Raw genomic sequence first — 20,232 nt, forward strand, 5'->3', positions numbered from 1 at the left:
TAACTACACAGATAAATACAAAAGGCAGTATAAAGATATTTTTGTTCATAACTCTTTTCCTACATGAATTAAATGACAACTGCATAAAGCAATAATTAAATAACTGTTGATGGGATTTTATTATAAAATATGCAGTTTGAATGACAATAAGAACATAAAGAAGGAGGAAATGAACAGAACTCTATTAAAACAAAGTTTTTGCATACTATTGAAATTAAGTTGGTATTAATCCAAAATAGATTGCTCTAAGATACTAACTGTAATCACCAGGAAAATAAAGAAAATTATAATAAAAGAAATAACAAGCTAATTAAAACATATCCTAGAAAATATTTAATACAAAAAGGCAGTAATGGAGGAATAGAGAAACTAAAAAGACATAAAACATATAGAAAACAAATAGTAAAATGGAAAACATAAATCCTAATATACCAGTAATTACATTAAATGTAAATCGATTACACACTCAAGAGGTGAGGATTGGCAGAAGGGACCAAAACGAAAACAAAAAACAATTTAAAAAAATCCAAATATATGATTTCTACAAGACATACTTTAGACTCAAAGACTAAGTGGGCTGAAAGCAAAAGGAGAGAAAAATACACACACATAAACAGTAGCCAAAAGACTCTGGAGTAGCTATACTAGCATCAGATACAATGCACTGTAAGATAAAAATTGTTACTAAAGACAAGGAACATTTTTATAATTACAAGAGGACAAATCTATCAAGAAGATATAACAATTATAAACATATATGCACCTAATAACAGAACCCCCAAATATACGAAGCAACATCTGATAGAATTGAAAGGAGAAATAGACAATTCAACAATAACAGTTGGAGGCTTCAATACTCTACTTTCAATATGGATAACACAACCACACAAAAGATCAGCAAGGAACCAGAAGACTCGAACAACACTACAAACCAACAAAATCTAACAAACATCTATAAAACAGTCCAAGCAACAATAGCAGAATATACATTGTTTTCAAGTGCACAGGTAACATTCTCTAAAACAGGCCATAAAAGAAGTCTCCGTAAATTTAAAGGATTGAAATCATACAAACTATATTCTCCAACAACAATGGAATGAAATTAGAAAACAATAACGGGAAAATAATTTAAGAAATTTACAAAGATGTGAAAATAAACACCACTCCCCTAAATAACCAATGAGCCAAAAAATCATATGGGAAGTTAGAAGATATTTTGGGGGACATCCCTGGTGGTCCAGTGGTAAAGAATCCACCTCCCAACACAGGGGACACAGGTTCAATCCCTGGTCGGGGAACTAAGATCCCACATGCCATGGGGCAACTAAGCCCACATGTCACAACTACTGAGCTTGTGCACCTCAAGGAGAGAGCCTGCATGCCACAAAACTACAGAGCCCATGTGCCCTGGAGCCTACATGCCACAACTAGAGAGAAGCCTGCTAGAGAAGACCGTGCACCACAACTAGAGAGAAGCCAACGTGCCACAACAAAAGACCCCGAATGCCTCAATGAAGATCCTGCATGCTGCAACTAAGACCCAACACAGCCAAAACAAAGAAAAATACTTTGCGATAGAAACCAAAACTTATGGGACGTGACAAAAGCAGCAAGAGCCATGCTATGAGAAAATTTATCGCTGTAAACACCTGTATTTAAAAAAAAGATCTCAAGTCAACATGTTACACACCTTAAACGTACACAATGTTATATGTCAATTATATCTGAATTAAAGATTTTTTTTAATTTTAAAAATTAAAAAGATCTCAAATCAACAACCAAACTGTACGCTTTAAGACACTAGAAAAAGAAGAACAAACTAAACCCAAAGCCAGCAGACAGAAGGAAATAATTCGTGAAATAAATACAATAGAGAATAAAAGAATAGAGAAAATCAACAAAACAAAAAGTCGGTTCTTTGAAAAGATCAACAGAATTGACGATCATTTAGTTAGAGTGAACAAGAACAAAAGAGAGAAGACCCAAATTACTAAAGACCAAATTACTGAAATTACTACCAACTTTACATAAGTAAGAATGATTATAAAGGCTTGTATGGAATACTATAAAAATTGTAATATAACAAATTACAAAACCTAGGTGAAATGGACAAATCCCCAGAAGACACAAACTGCTCAAATCAACTCACAAAGAAGTAATTTGAATAAAGCTATAACAAGTAAAGAAATTGAATAAATAATCAAAAACATCCCACAAAGAAAAGCCCAGGACCAGATGGCTTCACAGGTGAATTCTATGAAACATTAAGAATGAACACCAGGGCTTTCCTGGTGGCACAGTGATTGAGAGTCCGCCTGCCGATGCAGGGAACATGGGGTTGTGCCCCGGTCCGGGAGGATCCCACATGCCGCAGAGCGGCTGGGCCCGTGAGCCATGGCCGCTGGGCCTGCGCGTCCGGAGCCTGTGCTCCGCAACGGGAGAGGCCACAACAGTGAGAGGCCCGCGTACCACAAAAAAAAAAAGGAATGAACACCAACCCTTAACAAACTCTTCCAAAATACAGAAGAGATGGGAACACTTCCCAACTCATCCTATGAAGCCAATTTTCCTGATTTCAAAACCAGACGAAGACAATACAAGAAAACTATAAATAAACATTTATTATATAAATGCAAAAATCCTCAACAAAATAGCAGCAAACCAAATCCAACAACATATATAGAGAATCACACATCATGACCAAATGTGGTGTATTCCATGCATGCAAAGTTGCTTCAACATATGAAAATCAATTAATGTCATACAAAAGAGCAAAAACCACATGATCTCAAATAGGCACTGAAAAAAGCATTGGACAAAATCCAACACTCTTTCATGATAAACACAATGAATAAACTAGAAATAGAGAACATCATCAACTTGAAAAAGGACATCTAAGAAGACTCACAGCTAACTTCACATTTAACGATTCCCCCTAATATCAGGAACAAGACAGGATGTACACTCTCACCATTTCTATTCAGTATTATACAGGAGATTCTAGCCAGGGCAGTGAGACAAGAAAAAGAAAAGAAAAACAATCCAGATTGGAAGGAAGAAGTAAGACTATCTCTCTTCAGAGATTATATATCACGTATATATAAAATCCTAATAAGTCACTAAAAAACTATCAGAACTATTAAATTAATTTGGTATGGTTTTAAGGTACATGACTAATATAAAGAATTCAATTATATTTCTATATACTATCAATAAAAATCCAAAAACAAAACTGAGAAAAGAATTCCACTTACAATAGCACCAAAAGAATAAAATATTGGGCTTCCCTGGTGGCACAGTGGTTGAGTCCGCCTGCCGATGCGGGGGACATGGGTTCGTGCCCCGGTCCGGGAGGATCCCGCATGCCACGGAGCGGTTGGGCCCGTGAGCCATGGCCACTGAGCCTGTGCGTCTGGAGCCTGTGCGTCTGGAGCCTGTGCTCCGCAAAAGGAGAGGCCACAACGGTGAGAGGCCCATGTACCACAAAAAAAAAATAACTAAATAAAATATTAAGAAATACATTTAACCAAAAAATGCAAAACTTGTACACTGAAAACTAGAAAACACTATTGAAGTAAATTAAAGAAGATCTAAATAAGTGAAAAGTCATTACATGCTCATGGATTGGAAGAATAATACAGTTAAGATGGCAATATTCCCCAAACTGATCTACAAGTTCAATGCAATCTCTATCAAAATTCCAACCAGACAAGAGTGCCAAGACAATTCAAAGGGAGAAAGAATAGTATTTTCAACATATGGTGCTAAGACAACTGAATATCTATAGCAAAAAATGAGGTTGGACCCCTATCTCATACCACATACAAAATTCACAAAAGTGGATTAAAGATCTAAATGTAAGAGCTGAAACTATAAAACTCTTGGAAGAAAACATCGGAGTAAGCTTTCATGACCTTGAATCAGGCAATGGTTTCTTAAATATGAAACATAAAGCGCAAGCAACGAAAGAAAAAAGAAGACAAACTTGACTTAATCAAAATTAAAAACCTTTGTGCCATCAAGAAAGTGAAAAGAGGGCTTCCCTGGTGGCACAGTGGTTAAGAATCCACTTAACCACTGCCAATGCAGGGGACATGGGTTCGAGCCCTGGTCTGGGAAGATCCCACTTGCTGCAGAGCAACTAAGCCTGTGCTCCGCAATAAGAGAAGCCACTGCAATGAGAAGCCCGCGCACCACAACAAAGAGTAGCCCCCGCTCGCCGCAACTAGAGAAAGTCTGCGCACAGCAACAAGACCCAACACAGCCAAAAATAAACGAGTAAAATAAATAAATTTTAAAAAAGAAAGAAAGTGAAAAGACACCTACAGAACAGGAGATTTGTATCTGCAAATCATATCTGATAAGGGTCTAGTATCCAGAATATATAAAGAAATCTTACAACTCAACAACAGAAGGACAAATAACTCAATTTAAAAATGGACAAAGGAACAGATATTCCTCCAAAGATATACAAATAGCCAAAAAGCACATGAAAAGATGCTCAACATCATTAGCCATCAGGGAAATGCAATCAAAACCACAATGAGATATTACTTCATACCCATTCGGATAGCTAAAATACGAAGGTCAGATAATAACAAGTCTTGGCAACGAGGTGGAAAAATTGGAACCCTCATTTCTTGCTAATAGAAATGTAAAATAGAGTAGCCATTTTGGAAAACAGTCTGGTAGTTCCTCAAGATATTAGACCTACAGTTCTAGAGTTACCACATGACCCAGCAATTCCACCCATAGGTATATATCCAAGAGAAATGAAACATGTCCACGCAAAAACTTGTACACAGATGTTCATAGCGGCATTAGTCATAACAGCCAAAATGTAAAAACAACCCAAACACCCATCAACTGATTAATATATAAATGTGGTCTATGCATAAAATAGAATATTATTCAGCAAGAAAAAGAAATAAAATATTGATACATTCTACAACATGGAAGAACCTTGAAAACATGCAAAGTGAAAGAAACCAGTAACAAAGGACTACATATTGTATGATTACATTTATATGAAATGTCCTGAATAAGCAAATCTATACAGAGAGAAAACAGAGTAGCAGTTGCCTAGGGATGGAGGGGATGACAAGTGGGAGAGTTGGAGGTGACAGGTAAGGAGTGTGCAGTTTCTTGAAAATGTCCTAAAATTGACTGTAGTAAGGGTTGCACAACCCTGTAAATATACTGAAAAAAATTTACACCTTAAATGGGTGAATGTATGGTATGTGAATTATAGCTCAATAAAGCTGCTACCAAAAAAAGAAAGTAGGCTGGGCCCTACGCATTAAACTTTTTAGGGTGACTGCCTACTAAAATAGAAGGCATTTTTTAATTGAAGTGTAACTGACTTACAATTTATATTAATTTCAGGTGTACAACATAGTGAGTCAATATTTTTATACATTACAAAATGATCACTACCATAAGTCTAGTTGCCAGCTGTCACCATACAAAGTTATTACAATATTATTGACTATATTCCCTATGCTGTATATTACACCCCCAAGATTTATTTATTTTATAACTGGAAGTTTATAACTTTTAATCTCTCTCACCTATAAAATAAAAGATTTAAATAGGATCCAGAGTCTCCTAACAAAAATATCAAAACTGTCCAGGACACAATCAAAAGTCACTCATCACACCAAGAACCAGGAAAATCACAACTTGAATGAATAAAGACATTAACATAGACTAACACCAAGATGAATCAGATGTTGGAATTATCTGACAAGAATTTTATAGCAGTCATCATGCTTTAATGAGCAATGAGACATATTCTTGAAACAAAACAAACAAAATAGAAAATATTATCAAAGAAAGAGAAGACAAACAGAAAAAAATCAAATGGAAGTTACAGAACTGAAAAATACAATAACAAAACAAAACCTCACTGGATGGGCTCAACAGCAGAATGAATATGACAGAAGAAAGAAGGAGCAAACTTGAAACTAGAAGTAGAACATTAAGAATTACCCAATCTGAGCACCAGAGGAAAAAAAAAAAGAATGCCTCATGCCCTGTAGGACAGTAACAAAAGACCTAATATTTGTATCATCAGAGTCACAGAAAGAAAAGAGAGTGGGGCTGAAAAGTTATTCTAAGAAATGGCTGAAAATATCCCAAATTTGGCAAATGACATTAACTCACAGTTCAAGAAGCTAACAGAATTCCAAATAGGATATACCCAAAAAAATCCATGCTAAGACGTACCATAATTAAACTTCTGAAAACTGAAGACAAAGAAAAAATCTTTAAAGCAGCCAGGAAGAGAGAATACATTAGCTATAGGGAAACACAAATCCCAATGACAGAAGATTTCTCATCTGAAATCATGGATATCTGAAGGAAGTGGCATTTTTCAAATGCTGAAAGTAAAGACCTGTCAACCACAAATTCTATAAAGAGACATAGCTGACAAAGTCTTAAGAAAACTAAGAAACAGGGAATCCATTGGTTTCCAGTGGTCCAGTGGTTAGGACTCAGCGCTCCCACTGCCAGGGGCTAGGGTTCGACCCCTGGTCGGGGAACTAAGACCCCAAGAGCTGCCCGGCATGGCCAAAAAAAAAAAAAAAAAAAACTAAAAACTAAAAAACGGCAAACTACTCTACAGTTTACATCTTAGCTCTGAGGAATTATAAAATATGCTGATATTAATATATGAGCAATTACAAGTTTTTCCTATAACAGTAATTAAATATTTGAGAATTACAGATTTCCCCCCCTCACCATCACCAATGCTATTCACATAGGTAGATGGCTTTAATCCTACTTCCTTAATTCTCTTAGTTAAAAAGAAAGCTCTGGCTTCCCTGGTGGCGCAGTGGTTGAGAGTCCGCCTGTCGATGCAGGGGACACGGGTTCGTGCCCCGGTCCGGGAAGATCCCACATGCCGCGGTGCGGCTGGCCCGTGAGCCATGACCGCTGAGCCTGTGCGTCCGGCCAAAACAGTGAGAGGCCGGCGTACCGCCAAAAAAAAAAAAAAAAAAGAAAGTTCTGCCACTGTTCAAGATCTTTATCAATTGGACAGTTTTTGTTCTAAAGATTCCAAAGCTTATAAGCCTAAAATCAGAGCTATTTGTTTAAAAAAGATATATCTGCTTCAACCATATGAAATAAAATCTATTTTAAATAGTATCTGCTAAAGAGGAAGCCTGAATGAACCTCTATAATACTGTCATAGTTTAACCATCTTAAAAGCCAAAGCATAAGAGCAAATATTTCTCTTAATGCACTCTAATTTATAGAGTGTGTGTGTTTTTAAAACAAGAATGACTGTGCAGGTATGACCAGTGACCTGTTAAGCAGCCAAAAAAGAAACAGCTGGTCAGCTTGCAAAACCGTGAATTCAGTGATCTGTTTTACATTATTTACCAACTGATTCATTCAGCCAATTTTTATCATTTCTAAAATATACCAAGTATTGTGCAAGGCAGTGATGAACAGATAAATAAGGCACTGTGATATTGTGATATTATAAGATTTATTGTAGAATAGAACAGTGTATCAATCTTCATCCCTGGTTCCTAGCATAGAGCTCCTAAGACCCTTAAATTTCTTGATAGGGGTGAGAGGAACATCTTTTGTTATTCATAATAGGGTCCTTTCAACCACATCTGGGAAAATGGGAGCTGGTTGCCAGAGGAATCAACCCCTGACCTCTGGAAGGGGAAAGAAGCTAATAACCAGCGGCCAGTGATTTAATCAAGTATGCCTACGTAATGAAGCCTCCATGAAAATCCTAAATAAAGGGGTTGGGAAAGCTTCCAGGCTGGTGAATACACTGAGGTGCTGGGAGGATGGCGAGCCCAGAAGAGGCATGGAAGCTCATGGAAGCTCCATGCCCCTTCCCACATACCTTGCCCTATGCATCTCTTCCATCTGGCTGTTCCTGAGTTACAGCCTTTATAATACAGTAAATGGGTAAAGGTAAGTAAAGAGCTTTCCTGAGTTCTGTGAGCCATTATAGCAAATTACTGACCTGAGGAGGGAGCTGTGGGAAGCCCCAGTTTATACGCAATTGGTCAGAAGTACAGGTCACAATCTAGGACTTGTGATTGGTCTGAAGTTGGGAGGAGTCGTGCAGGACTGAGTCCTTAATCTGTGGGGTCTGCACTAAATCCAGGTAGCTAGTAATAATTAAGTTGAATTGTAGAATACCCAGTTGTAGCCTGGAGAGTTGGAGAAGTATTTAATGTGAGGGGAAGACCTACATGTTTGGTATCAGAAGTGCTCCGAGTAGTATAAGAAACAGTAGTTTACCTTTAGGCATAATCCCAGACCTCCAGGAACTCCTAGTCATGACAAAAATGGGCCCATGAGAAATAATTTAAATAAAATGTGATAAGTAGTTTAATAGGTACATGTACAAAATATCAGGAAAGTAGGCAACTAACCATGCCAACAAAAGTGACATTTATGCTGATTTATAAAGGATGAGTTAAATGCTATATATAGTTCCTCAGGGTTCTCACTCCCTCTTAGAGCTCTCAAGCCAGTTCTCAGCCCTAGCTGCCTGTTACTGCCACATGAGAAACTTTTTTTTTTCATACACACACACTGTATTTTATTTTTACAAGAGGAGAAACATTTTTTAAATGAAAAGGTCTGGCCCCACACCAGACCAAGAATCAGAATCTCCTGGATGCCTTGATCCCCTCATCCTTAACCTTTAAAAGCTCCCCAGGTGGTTTTAAAGTAGAGCCTGGGTTGAAAACGGCCTACTCTGTTCAGGAAAAACATAACCCAGACCTCAACCAATCTTCTGGCAATGAGGAGAGAAAGAAAAGAATTTCAGGTAGGAACAATAGGATCTATGGTAGACTTAATGATAGGAAAGAAGAGGATTCTAAGGTTTCTAGGGTGAAGACCCTAAAATAGGAAGCTTGTGGATGAGCAAGATGAGGGAAGAGAAAGGAAAAAATAACCAAGTTTGAAGTACCAAGTATCCAAGTATAGTTACCCAATAGACAGACGAAAATACGAAACACCTGAAAGTTCAAGAAAAAAGAGGACTGAATATACATCTTTGAAAACCAAAAATATACAGGTGCTACTTAAAGCCATGAAGGGAAGTGTACTCACACAAGGAAATTAGAGGACAGAAAAAAGAACAGAAAGTAAAACCCTAAGGAATACCACATTAATCTGAGGGAAAGCATATCAAGGCAATGTTTTGTTTTTGTTTGTTTTCGTTGGTGAAAACCTGAGCATGTGTGCAGGCTGAGAAAAAGAGAGAGAATATAGAATAGGAAAGATGTCAGTCAGCCTTAGAAAGTAACACCTTCCTCTGGTAAAAGGAAAGGAGATCAGATATCAGAGAGGTATAAGCACACAGAAAAATGACACACACTTAAGAGTTCAGGGCTGATGCCCACCAATTTCTTCTGTGAAGTAGGAGACAAGATGAGCAATGTAGAGAAGTCAAGAGTAGGACAAGGAAAGGAGAACGGTAGAAACCTACAGACAGCAATTAGGTGTGGGTACATAAAAGGAAGCTGAGGAGTAAGTCAAAGCATCTCCAGACAGTGCAAGTGAAGTTGGGATCCAGAAGTCCAGAACAGCACCAGCGGCTGTTACACACTTTCCTCCAGCCTGCTCTGGAGACCCAAGGAGCAGAAAAAGCCGACTGTTTGATTCATCCAGGCTTGGAAACCATCAGAGCAAATGTGGCAAGAATGGCTTGAGGCCAGTAACACTGCTTTTATAATTTTAAAAAGTCAAACTTATTTTATTCTTTTTAAAAATCGACTATAGTCATTTCCTCTGAGAGCCAGAAAGGGGGACGGGGGTGGCTAGTTTCTCTTTCACTCTTAGAGAACTTGTCAGAACTTCCACTCCTAAGCATTTTGGTCCCTTCAATAGTTGATTCCAAGAAATCTGAACCTGATTCCTCCCGGCAGACTCTTAAAGGATGAAAATTCACTGCAGACTGGACTATCCAGCTGGGAGATAAACATGTGAAATACTTCTTACACACAATGCTATTTCAACTAGGAGTTAGGGGCTATTTCTTCCCTAAAAAATAAAGGTTCAGCAAACACCAGATTGGGGGGGGGGTTTAAGGGGGCAATTACATTGCAAACATTGTTAAGAATACTTTACAAAGCCAATTATTATAAAACAACACATGGCACAAAGAGAGCAGAATTCAGTTCTTCGGGATGACTGCAGTAAGTAACTGACAATGTAATCTCTATCACACTTGGAGTTCACTAATTCATCCCGCCACCTCCTATACCACTCTTCAGGTAGCACATCAATTCCCTTTGGATGCTGGACCTCTTGCTACCACCATGTGGAGAGTACAAAGGCCTGGAAGGAGGAAGATGGTAAGACGTGTGAGCACCTACCATGTACCAGGCCTACTGTGTGCCAGACTCTGGGCAATACACTTGACACGTTATGGGTGCAGCTCACTGAAAGACGAACTACGGTGTTAAAACTACAGACCGGGCATTCAGGAGAGTCGCAGTGTGTGAAGGTTTCAGTGTAAAGGAAAAGAAGTGCTAGCGACGGTGGTTGATGGAAGCGAAGGGAGAAGGGGCGAGTTGGGAAAGGAAGGCAACTGGGAGCAAAAGGGCAAAACCCAGGAATACTTGGCATGGGGGTGGGGGGCGCGAGTGAAATGTCCAGAGGACACCGTACAGGAGGCAAGGATAGGGTGAGACTGAGGAAGGGAAGCCCGGGTATAGGTGAGGGCAAAAGTCCAATCCGGGGGGGCCAGGGCGTCTCATCCCCGGCAGGCGCCCCGAAGGACCGCGGGGTCTGGGAAACGATGCCAGCCCCGCGAGAGAGAGGGAAAGGCGCGGAGGGGGCGGGAGAGGGCGGGAGGCCGACCACGGCGGGGGCGAGCCGGGCTAAAAGGAAGCCCGAGAGAGGGAAACGCCGGCGCTGGGGGAAGGGGTGGGCGCCGGGCCGCCGGGCTCTGCGCTGAGGGGGCGGAGCTGGACAACCGCCCGAGGGCAGAGGGGAGATGCAGCGGCCGGCGGCGACTGGGGCCGAGGGATGCCAGGACAGAGGCGGCCGGGACTCGGAGCTAGGTGAGCGGCGGAGGGAGCACAGCGGGGCCGGGGCGACGCTCCGACCCGAGCCGCAGCGAGCGCGGCGTCCCCCTTACCTGGGATGAGTGAGGAGCCGCCGCGCCGCCTCCCCAGCATCCTCGGCTCAGCTGCTTCTCCCACCGCCCTAGGTGAGGGCCATTCCACCCATCCGGGAGCCCGCTCTCACCGCCAGGCGCCAGCTGCTGCCAGCCCGGCTCGGCCGCGCGGAGCTACGCCGACGCGACCCGGGCCCGCGGCCGCCTCAGCAGCGACTCCCCCAATCGCCGCCTTAGCGCCTGCAGCCGCCCTCCCGGACCGGCGCGGGATCACACACGTGCGGCGATTGGTTGCCCGGCGCCCGGCCGGGGGATATGTCGGACTCTCTGATTCGTGGGCTCCGCTGGCTGCCTTCCCCCCCGAGGGGGGCGGGGCTCGGCCTCCCTCCCGGTCTGACAGGCGCTGAGGGGCGGGGTGGGTCTGACGTCGGGGCCGCCCGGGCGTCCCTGCGTCCCTGCGTGTGCGCGCTCCCCGCGGGGTTCTGGGGCCGCCACCTGTGTGAGCGGGTTGTTGCCGAGCAACGGTGCGCGCGACCTAGCTGGAGGCGAGACGGGGGCAGGTGGCTGTCCACCGTAGCCCCAACCTCCAGCGTGGGTGCCTTTCAGCCTTGAAACCCTGGGACAGGACAGGAGAATGAGCTTTTCCAAGAAATCCTCTCTCTGCTTGTCCTTGCTTCAGAAACCACCTCTGTGCTGTTGCTGGCAGAGGAGCTTTCATCTCATTGAGGTGACTCAAAAATATAAATATCAAATTCACACATTTCATTACACACCAAAGTGAGTGATAGATTCTGTCCCCACCACAGGGGCGGGGAACTGATACTTGAAAGAAAGAAGTGAAAACTAGGAAAGGAGAAAAGGGCAAAGAGATGGGGGACATTGGGGAGAGGGCTGAAATTTCACAACTGAAAAATACCCGTTCGTGTTCACAATACCTACAGGTATATCCACACGAGGTTCTGTCAAAGCAATTATTTCAACTCTATGAACATACATTGGAAAAAGCATAGGCTCAGGAATATAACAGCTTTATTCACGATGCCTATCTACCGTCTTGGAATGAGTTTTGTTATCTATAGAAAGAGGTCTGTAGAATATGTACCTCAGAGAGTTGCTGTAAAGATCAAGTGAAGTCCACACAAAAATCTGTACACGAATGTTCATAGCACCGTTATTCATAGTAGCCAATAAAGTGGAAATAACCCAGATGTCCATCAACTGATTAATGGATAAGTAAAATATGGCAAATCCACACAATGGAATATTATTGGGCCATAAAAAGAAGTGAAGTTCCGATACATGCTACAACAGGATGAATCTTGAAAATATCGTGCTAGGTGAAAGAAGCCAGTCACAAAAGACCACATATTATATGAGGCCCTTTATATGAAATGTCCGGAATAGGCAAATCCATAGAAAAAGCAAGTACATTAGTGGATGCCTTGGGCTGAGGAGATTGGGGGGAAATGGAAAGTGATTGCTAATGGCTATGGGGCTTTTGTGGGGGGAGTGATTGATGAAAATCATCTAAAATTGATTGTGGTGATGATTGTGCAATTCTGTGAATATCCAAAAAAATTGAATTGTGTACTTAAAGTAGGTGAATTGTATGGTATGTGAATTATATCTCAATAAGCTGTTATTTTTTAAAAAGAGCAAATAAGGTAACAAACCTCTGAAAGCCCCAGGCTGTGATGCCGCTCTAAGAACCAGGGCTCAGTATATCTAACTGTTTTCTCTTTATTCAATTGGCAAAACCTTGTAAGCAGTTTGACCTGAGGAAATTTAAAGAAATACCCACCACAACATTTTTCTATGGAACATTTAAATCAAATGAAGAAGATGATCTGATTTGACCCAAGCTGCTTTGGTGCGTCAGAAATGATCCACTAGGATTACAAAGCTCACCAAAAGAAAATGAACAACGTCGGCAGGCAGAAAGCAAGAGGAAAGGGAAAGGACACAGCATTCTACAAGGTGATTCTAGATACATCTGCACCAAAAGTCGTTTGTTTAACAAGTCTTTTAACTTCAAGTAAGAGCTGTGTCCCATTCCACTCCCTGCATTCCAGACCCTTTCAGGGAAACAGCTCACCCTGACCTGCGTAATCTTGAAGCCATGGCCAGCACCATGGAGTGTTAATCCCTTAAACACAGCCCCTGCCATCGTCTCTCCACAAGCCAGAAATGCAGCTCTGAGATGACCTCCACAATACCCAGAAAATACTTCACCTACCTACAAGACCTGAAAACAAAAATTTGAGCAGCCAGGTGGGGGCCTGCTGCTGGTATCTCACATATAAACTCTGAGAACAAATTCCAAACGTGAGGAATTCAGTAAGAAGCGGGGACATGAATCCCAGTGAAGTCTGGCAGGGAGGTTGACTCCCTGCCCGTTCTGTGGCAGGATGTCTCCCTGAGCAAGACAGCTTCAGGTGGCCCAGGGACCACACTGTCTGTAAAAAAAACAGCCCCAAACAAGGAGCTGCTTGATCTGAAGCAAAGCTCAGGGTCATATGGGAACAAGTTTTTCTGCTTTCCAAATCTACCCCCAACCCATATATGTTAAGAAAAAAGTCTCCAAAATATACTCTTAAGTGAAAAGAACAATGTTAAAAACAGTATATATAATATGTCCATTTGTATTTTTTTCAAGTACATACACACACACACACACACACACACACACACACACACACACACCCTTGTAAATTTCAGAGACAATCTCCAAAAGGATGCACAGTAAACTGGCAACAGTGGTTGTTTCTGGGAGGGAAACTGAAAAACTTGGGTACAGGAGAGGGAAAGACATTTATTTTTCACTATGTATATACTCTTTGGCACTTTTTAAAATGTTGTGCCCTGTGCTTGGATTACCTATTTAAAATGAATAAATACATAATTTTTTTTAAGAAAAGAACTCTTTTCTGGAAAACTCACTGATCAAGCCTATATGAATATCTGGTTTATGTGACATATGTATTGCTCTGTGTCATTTAGTAAGTCTCATACTGAGTACACATACTCTGAACACTCTGGATCTATTTTCTCTCTCCCCAGCTTTACCTCTTGCAGGTGATCAGCTCAGACTCAGAGAACCTCACCTGAGGGCCTAGACAGCTTCATCCCCTGGCTGATAGACAGTTCAAAGGCTCAGAGATTGTTTCTTCCAAACAGGCTGGTAGGCCCAAGGAAAGAGAGGAAGACACCCCAGTGAGTACCCGGAAGCCACTGTCGTCTTCTAGTTCAAACTTTGCCCGGCTTCTACTTCAGGGAGTCATCTCCCAGCAAGAAGGCCTGGCTGAGAGTAAGTGAGGACACCTTCCTACAGTCATCTCACCTCCTGGAAGGAGAGTCTCCGTGCAACACACCTAAGAATGTTCAGGCTTTGAGGAGAACTGAAGAGGTAGCCCAGCCCTCCAGCACTTTTATTTTGGGAGGTTGTTGGCTTTGCTTTGGTTTCTTTTTTTTTTTTTTGGTTATGCCGAATGGCTTGCAGGATCTTAGTTCCCCGACCAGGGATCAAACCTGGGGCCCTGGCAGTGAGAGCGTAGAGTCCTAATCACTGGACTGCCAGGGAATTCCCTGGAAAGACAAAAGTACAGCAGCTCCCCACTCATGGCACTTCCATTCCAGGATCTGGCATGGAGAGAGGATAGTGGTGGAGGTGGAAGGTGGATGGGATGGGGAGGATCTCAGAAATGGAAAATTGGGGAAGAGAATCATGCCACGTTCTACTTTTGTATTCTCTGTCTCAGCCCAAGGGAGCTGGAAATGAGGGTCGGGAGCAAGGGGTTTGGACGCAGATAATGGAGAGGGCAGGCTACCTTTGCCATGCAAGGGAAGGAACAGAGGTCCTTCAGAGAGCATGGACATGGCCTTGGGAGGAAGTGGAGAAGTGGGGACAAAGAGTTGTCAAGGGTAAGGGCAGAAATGGTGATGACAGAAGATGGTTGGTCAGCCTGACCCTCCATGCTGTCCCCAGCACAGGGCCTGGCCCTGGTTGAATGAATGGATGGGTGAGTGAATGGATGATTAGCAAAAACTGCAGAGCTAAATAGACATTTCTCCAAAGAAGACATATAGATGGCCAACAGACACATGAAAAGATTCTCAACATCGCTAATTATTAGAGAAATGCAAATCAAGACTACAGTAAGGTACCACCTCACACCGGTCAGAATGGCCATCATTAAAAAGTCTACAAATAACAAATGCTGGAGAGGGTGTGGAGAAAAGGGAACACTCCTACACTGTTGGTGGGAATGTAAGTTGGTGCAGCCATTATGGAAAACAATATGGAGGTTCCTCAGAAAACTAAAAATAGAGTTGCCTTATGATCCAGCAATCCCACTTCTGGGCATATATCCAGGCAAAATTACAATTCAAAAAGAAACATGCATCCCTGTGTTCATAGCAGCACTATTCACAATAGCCAAGACATGGAAGCAACCAAAATATCCATCAACAGATGAATGGATAAAGAAGATGTGGCACATATATACAATGGAATACTACGCAGCCATAAAAAAGAATGAAATAATGCCATTTGCAGCAACATGGATGGACCTATCATACAAAGTGAAGTAAGTCAGAAAGAGAAAGACAAATATCATATGATATCACTTATATGTGGAATCTAAACTACGACACAAATGAACTTACCTACGAAACAGAAAGGGATGCACAGACATAGAGAACAGACTTGTGGTTGCCAAGGGGAAGGGGGGAGGGGGAGGGATGGAATGGAGTGGGAGTTGGGGGTTAGCAGATGCAAACTATTATATAGAGAATGGATAAACAACAAGGTCCTACTGTACAGCACAGGGAACTATAGTCAATATCCTGTGATAAACCATAATGGAAAAGAATATAAAAAAGAATGTATATATATGTGTAACTGAATCACTTTGCTGTACAGCAGAAATTAGCTCAACGTTGTAAATTAACTATACTTAATTAAAAAAAACAAAAGTTGCTGCTCTCGATAAAGATGAAGGCAGCAGGGCAAAGCAGAGAGAGACACAGGGAAGAGAGTAGGAGGGCACTCAGGGTCCTGCCTGGAAGGGCAGGGAGACTCCAGGTGAGGCCTCCAGAGCCAAAGATCCTTGATGGGGAATTGAGGGTTAAACTTGCACTCGACTTGAAGTGACCCCAGAGCCCTGGCTGACTTGAGACATGATGAAACACTTACCTGCGAGCAGCATCAAAGAGCCCATGAACTGCAGGAGACGCCTCACAATTCTCTTGAAGCTTGTGGGTTAGAGGAATTCGAGACAAAAAGGAAATGGTGATACAATTTAAAGAAAAAGAGGAAAAAATGAGCATGCCTCTTTACTTTCCCCACCCCTAGATCCAGGAAAACTGGCCAGGTCAGGCCGCTCAGCCACATCATCATTTTAAAATGAGAATCCAGCCCAGCCTATGAGCAGGCATTTTCCAAATGGTTACAGAATTCCTGCACCTTCCAAAAATACCTCTTCATGCAACTCCCGCCGGGGAGGGAGGGCCACATGCCCAGGCTGGAACCAACCAATTGGGCTTCCTGAGTCCAGAAGTTGCCCCCCCGGGCTCTGCAGACCCCAGATGCAGGAAATGTCCGCTGCTTCACGGGTAAACCTAGCTAGACAGCTACTGGTGCTGAGCCGAACGCTGGGAGCGAAGCTGCCTCTGGTTCCACTTACAACAAAGAAGATTATATGACTTCCAGGAGGAGTTGCCAAACCTAGCTATGCAAGTAAACCACCTGTGCAGCTTTGTAAAATAGACACGGGGCATCAGGTCAGTTTTATGAAGCAGACACTCTGGGAGAAGGATCCCCCCGACTCCCAAGGGAAAGAGATGGGGGTAGTGACTAGGAGGTGGCACTTGGGGAACTTCAGAGAGGCTAGTTGATGACATCCTGTTTCCTGACTTGGGAACTACCTGGTTTGGTCACTTTGTGAAAATTCATCAAACTATACACACATGAGCACTATTCTGTATGTTTGTTACACTACATTAAAAAAAAAAAAAAAAAAGCTCCCAGGTAAATTCTGCTCCCCTACCAGGTGTCAGAACCACTGAGTTGGAAGTTCAGGATGAGGGGTTTAGGTTACGCAAAAGAGAGATGCTGGGTGCTTTTGAGTATTGGCTAGAGTAGCTACAGGGTCTGCCTCCATCTGAGGCAAGTCTCTGACCCTCAGAGGAGAAAAGCTCCAGGGAGGGGAGGAGCCCGGATGGGAGGTGCTCCAGGGAGCAGGCAAACCTTCTCTGCCCGTGGATGCCGACCCAAGACACCAGTGCAGACTTTTCCTGGGCCCTGCCTCTTGGACAGAGCTTGCTCAGACCTCCTGTGGTCTAATTCAAGAGGGCCATTTTCTCCTGTGGCTTTGGTTTTCCCTCCCTGGTTAAAGAGGCTGCAGAGGCTACCAGCTTCTTGCCACCCTCCCAGGTCCCTTTCCTAGGTCAAGCAGCTTCTTCGAAGAGCGTGCTACTCCCAGCAGGATCTGGGGGACTCCAGCACTTGGGATTTACCAATGTCCTGCACCAGGCACTGTTCTAGGTGCTGAGGACACAGCAGTGAACAAGTCAGTCCCAGCTGACTTTATTCGGCTTATATTTGTTAACCTAAAACAATGAAAGAGCCAGTTATTTTTATCAGCAAAATGAGTTTATCAAGGAGCCACAAAGAACTGCAATTTGGGACATGCAACTGTTGCAGGAGAATAGGGATGAGAGAATGGTCATATCCCAGGTCTCGGATGAGTCCCTGGGACCGCCAAGGGAGGGTCCTTGGCTTTGCACAGGAAAGAATTTAAGAGCGAGCCATAGTTAAGTGACAGTAAGTTTATTTAGAGAGATACATGTTCCATAGACAGAATGTGAAGCGTCTCAAAATGCACAATTTTTAAGAATAAGACAACGATGAAGTCTGCTGCACTGACTGACTCTTCCTTTCATGAATGATTTCTCTGTAGCCGTGCAATACTGTTTGATAGCATGTTACACACAGTAGAACTTCCTCCAAAATTGAAGTCAGTCCTCTCAAACCCTTCCACTGCTTTATCAACTAAGTTTATATAATATTCTAAATCATTTGTTGTCGTTGCAACAGTCTTCACAGCATCTTCATCAGGAGTAGATTCCATCTCAAGAAACTACATTTTTGCTCATACAGAAGCACTTCTTCAAGCATTAAAGTTTTATCATGAGATTGTAGCAATTCAGTCACATCTTCGAGCTCTATTTCTAATTCTAGTTCTCTTGCCATTTCCACCACATCTGCTGTAACTTCCTCCACTGAAGTTTTGAACCCCTCACAGTTATCCATGAGGGTTGGAATCAACTTCTTCTAAACTCCTGTTAATGTTGATATTTTGACCTTTTGCCATGAATCACAAATATTTTTAATGTTCTTAATGGCATCTAGAATGGTGAATCCTTTCCAGAAGGTTTTCAATTTCCTTTGCCCAGATCCATCAGAGGAATCACTATCTATGGCAGCTATGGCTGTATTTCATAAATCATAAGACTTGAAAGTCAAAATTATTCCTTGATCCATGGGCTGCAGAATGAATGTTGTGTTAGCAGGCATGAAAACAACATCAATCTCATTGTCCCTTTCCACCAGAGCTCTTGGGTGACCAGGTGCATTGTCAATAAGCAGTAATATTTAGAAAGGAATTCTTTTTTTCTGAGCAGTAGGTCTCGACAGTGGACTTAAAGTAGTCAGTATTTGTAAACAAATGTGCTGTCATTCCAGGCTTTGTTGTTCCATTTATAGAGCAGAGGCAGAGTCAATTTAGCATAATTCTCAAGGGCCCTAGGATTTTCAGAATGGTAAATGAGCATTGGCTTCAACTTCAAGTCACCAGCTGCATTAGCCCCTTACAAGAGAATCAGCCTATCCTTTGAAGTTTGAAGCCAGGTGTTGACTTCTCCTCTCTAGCTATGAAAGTCTCAGATGGCATCTTCTTCCAATAGAAGGCTGTTTTGTCTACATTGAAAAATCTGTTGTTTAGTGTAGCCACCTTCGTTTATGATCTTTGCTAGATCTTCTTGATAACTTGCTGCAGCTTCTACATCAGCACTTGCTCTTCACTTTGCACTTTTACACTATGGAGATGGCTTCTTTCCTTAAACCTCATGAACCAACCTCTGCTAGCTTTAAATTTTTCTTCTGCAGCTTCCTTACCTCTCTCAGCCTTGACAGAACTGAAGAGAGTTAGGGCCTTGCTCTGCATTAGGCTTTGGCTTAAGGGAATGTTGTGGCTAATTTGATTTTCTAACCAAACCAGTAAAACTTCTTCTATAAAGCAGTCGCATAGCACAGGGAGATCAGCTTGGTGCTCTGTGACCACCTAGAGGGGTGGGATAGGGATGGTGGGAGGGAGACGCAAGAGGGAGGGGATATGGGGATATATGTATATGTATAGCTGTTTCACTTTGTTATACAGCTTTGTTATACAGCTGTTTCACTTTGGTAGTTATATACAGAAACTAACACACCATTGTAAAGCAATTACACTCCAATAAAGATGTTTAAAAATAAAGAACTTCCATATCAGCAAAAAGGCTGTTTTGCTTTCTCATCATTTGTGTGTTCACTGGAATAGCAATTTTAATTTCTTTCAAGAACTTTTCCTTTGCATTCACAACTTGGCTAACTGTATAGCTCAAGAGGTTTATCTTGTGGCCTGTCTTGGCCTTCAACATGCCTTCCTCACTAAGCTTAACCACTTCTGGTTTTTGATGTAAAGTGAGAGACATGCAACTCTCCCTTTCCCTTGAACACTAAGAGGTAATGGTAGGGTTATAAATTGGCCTAATTTCTATATTGCTGTGTCTCAGGGAATAGGGAGTCTTGAGAAGAGGGAGAGAGATGGGGGAATGGCTGGTTGGTGAAACAGTCAGAACACATACATTTATTAAGTTTGCCATCATACATGGGTACAGTTCATGGCTCCCAAAACAATTATAATAGTAACATCAGGACTTCCCTGGTAGCACAGTGGTTAAGAATCCGCCTGCCAATGCAGGGGACACGGGTTCGAGCCCTGGGCCGGGAAGATCCCACGTGCCATGGAGCAACTAAGCCTGTGCGCCACAACTACTGAGCCTGCACTCTAGAGCCCGCG

General features: G+C 42.4%; 1 protein-coding gene across 5 annotated transcripts in view; it reads right to left on the reverse strand.

Annotated features, from left to right (window-relative positions):
* The window catches only part of TPST1 (tyrosylprotein sulfotransferase 1), a 167,246-nt gene that overhangs the window by 106,860 nt on the left and 40,154 nt on the right, over nucleotides 1-20,232 (reverse strand). For 2 of the 5 annotated variants that reach the window (XM_067705994.1, XM_067705999.1), the window contains exon 1: nucleotides 11,135-11,364. The exons of 2 other annotated variants lie outside the window; for them this stretch is intronic. The gene's annotated coding sequence lies outside the window, so the exon portion shown is untranslated. Of the gene's footprint in view, nucleotides 1-11,134; nucleotides 11,365-16,307; nucleotides 16,544-20,232 lie in introns of those variants that run through there. One more of the 5 variants, XM_067705995.1, reaches the window with a different exon arrangement.

The sequence above is a fragment of the Pseudorca crassidens genome, chromosome 15 (assembly GCF_039906515.1).
Source record: "Pseudorca crassidens isolate mPseCra1 chromosome 15, mPseCra1.hap1, whole genome shotgun sequence".
NCBI classification, from domain to species: domain Eukaryota; kingdom Metazoa; phylum Chordata; class Mammalia; order Artiodactyla; family Delphinidae; genus Pseudorca; species Pseudorca crassidens.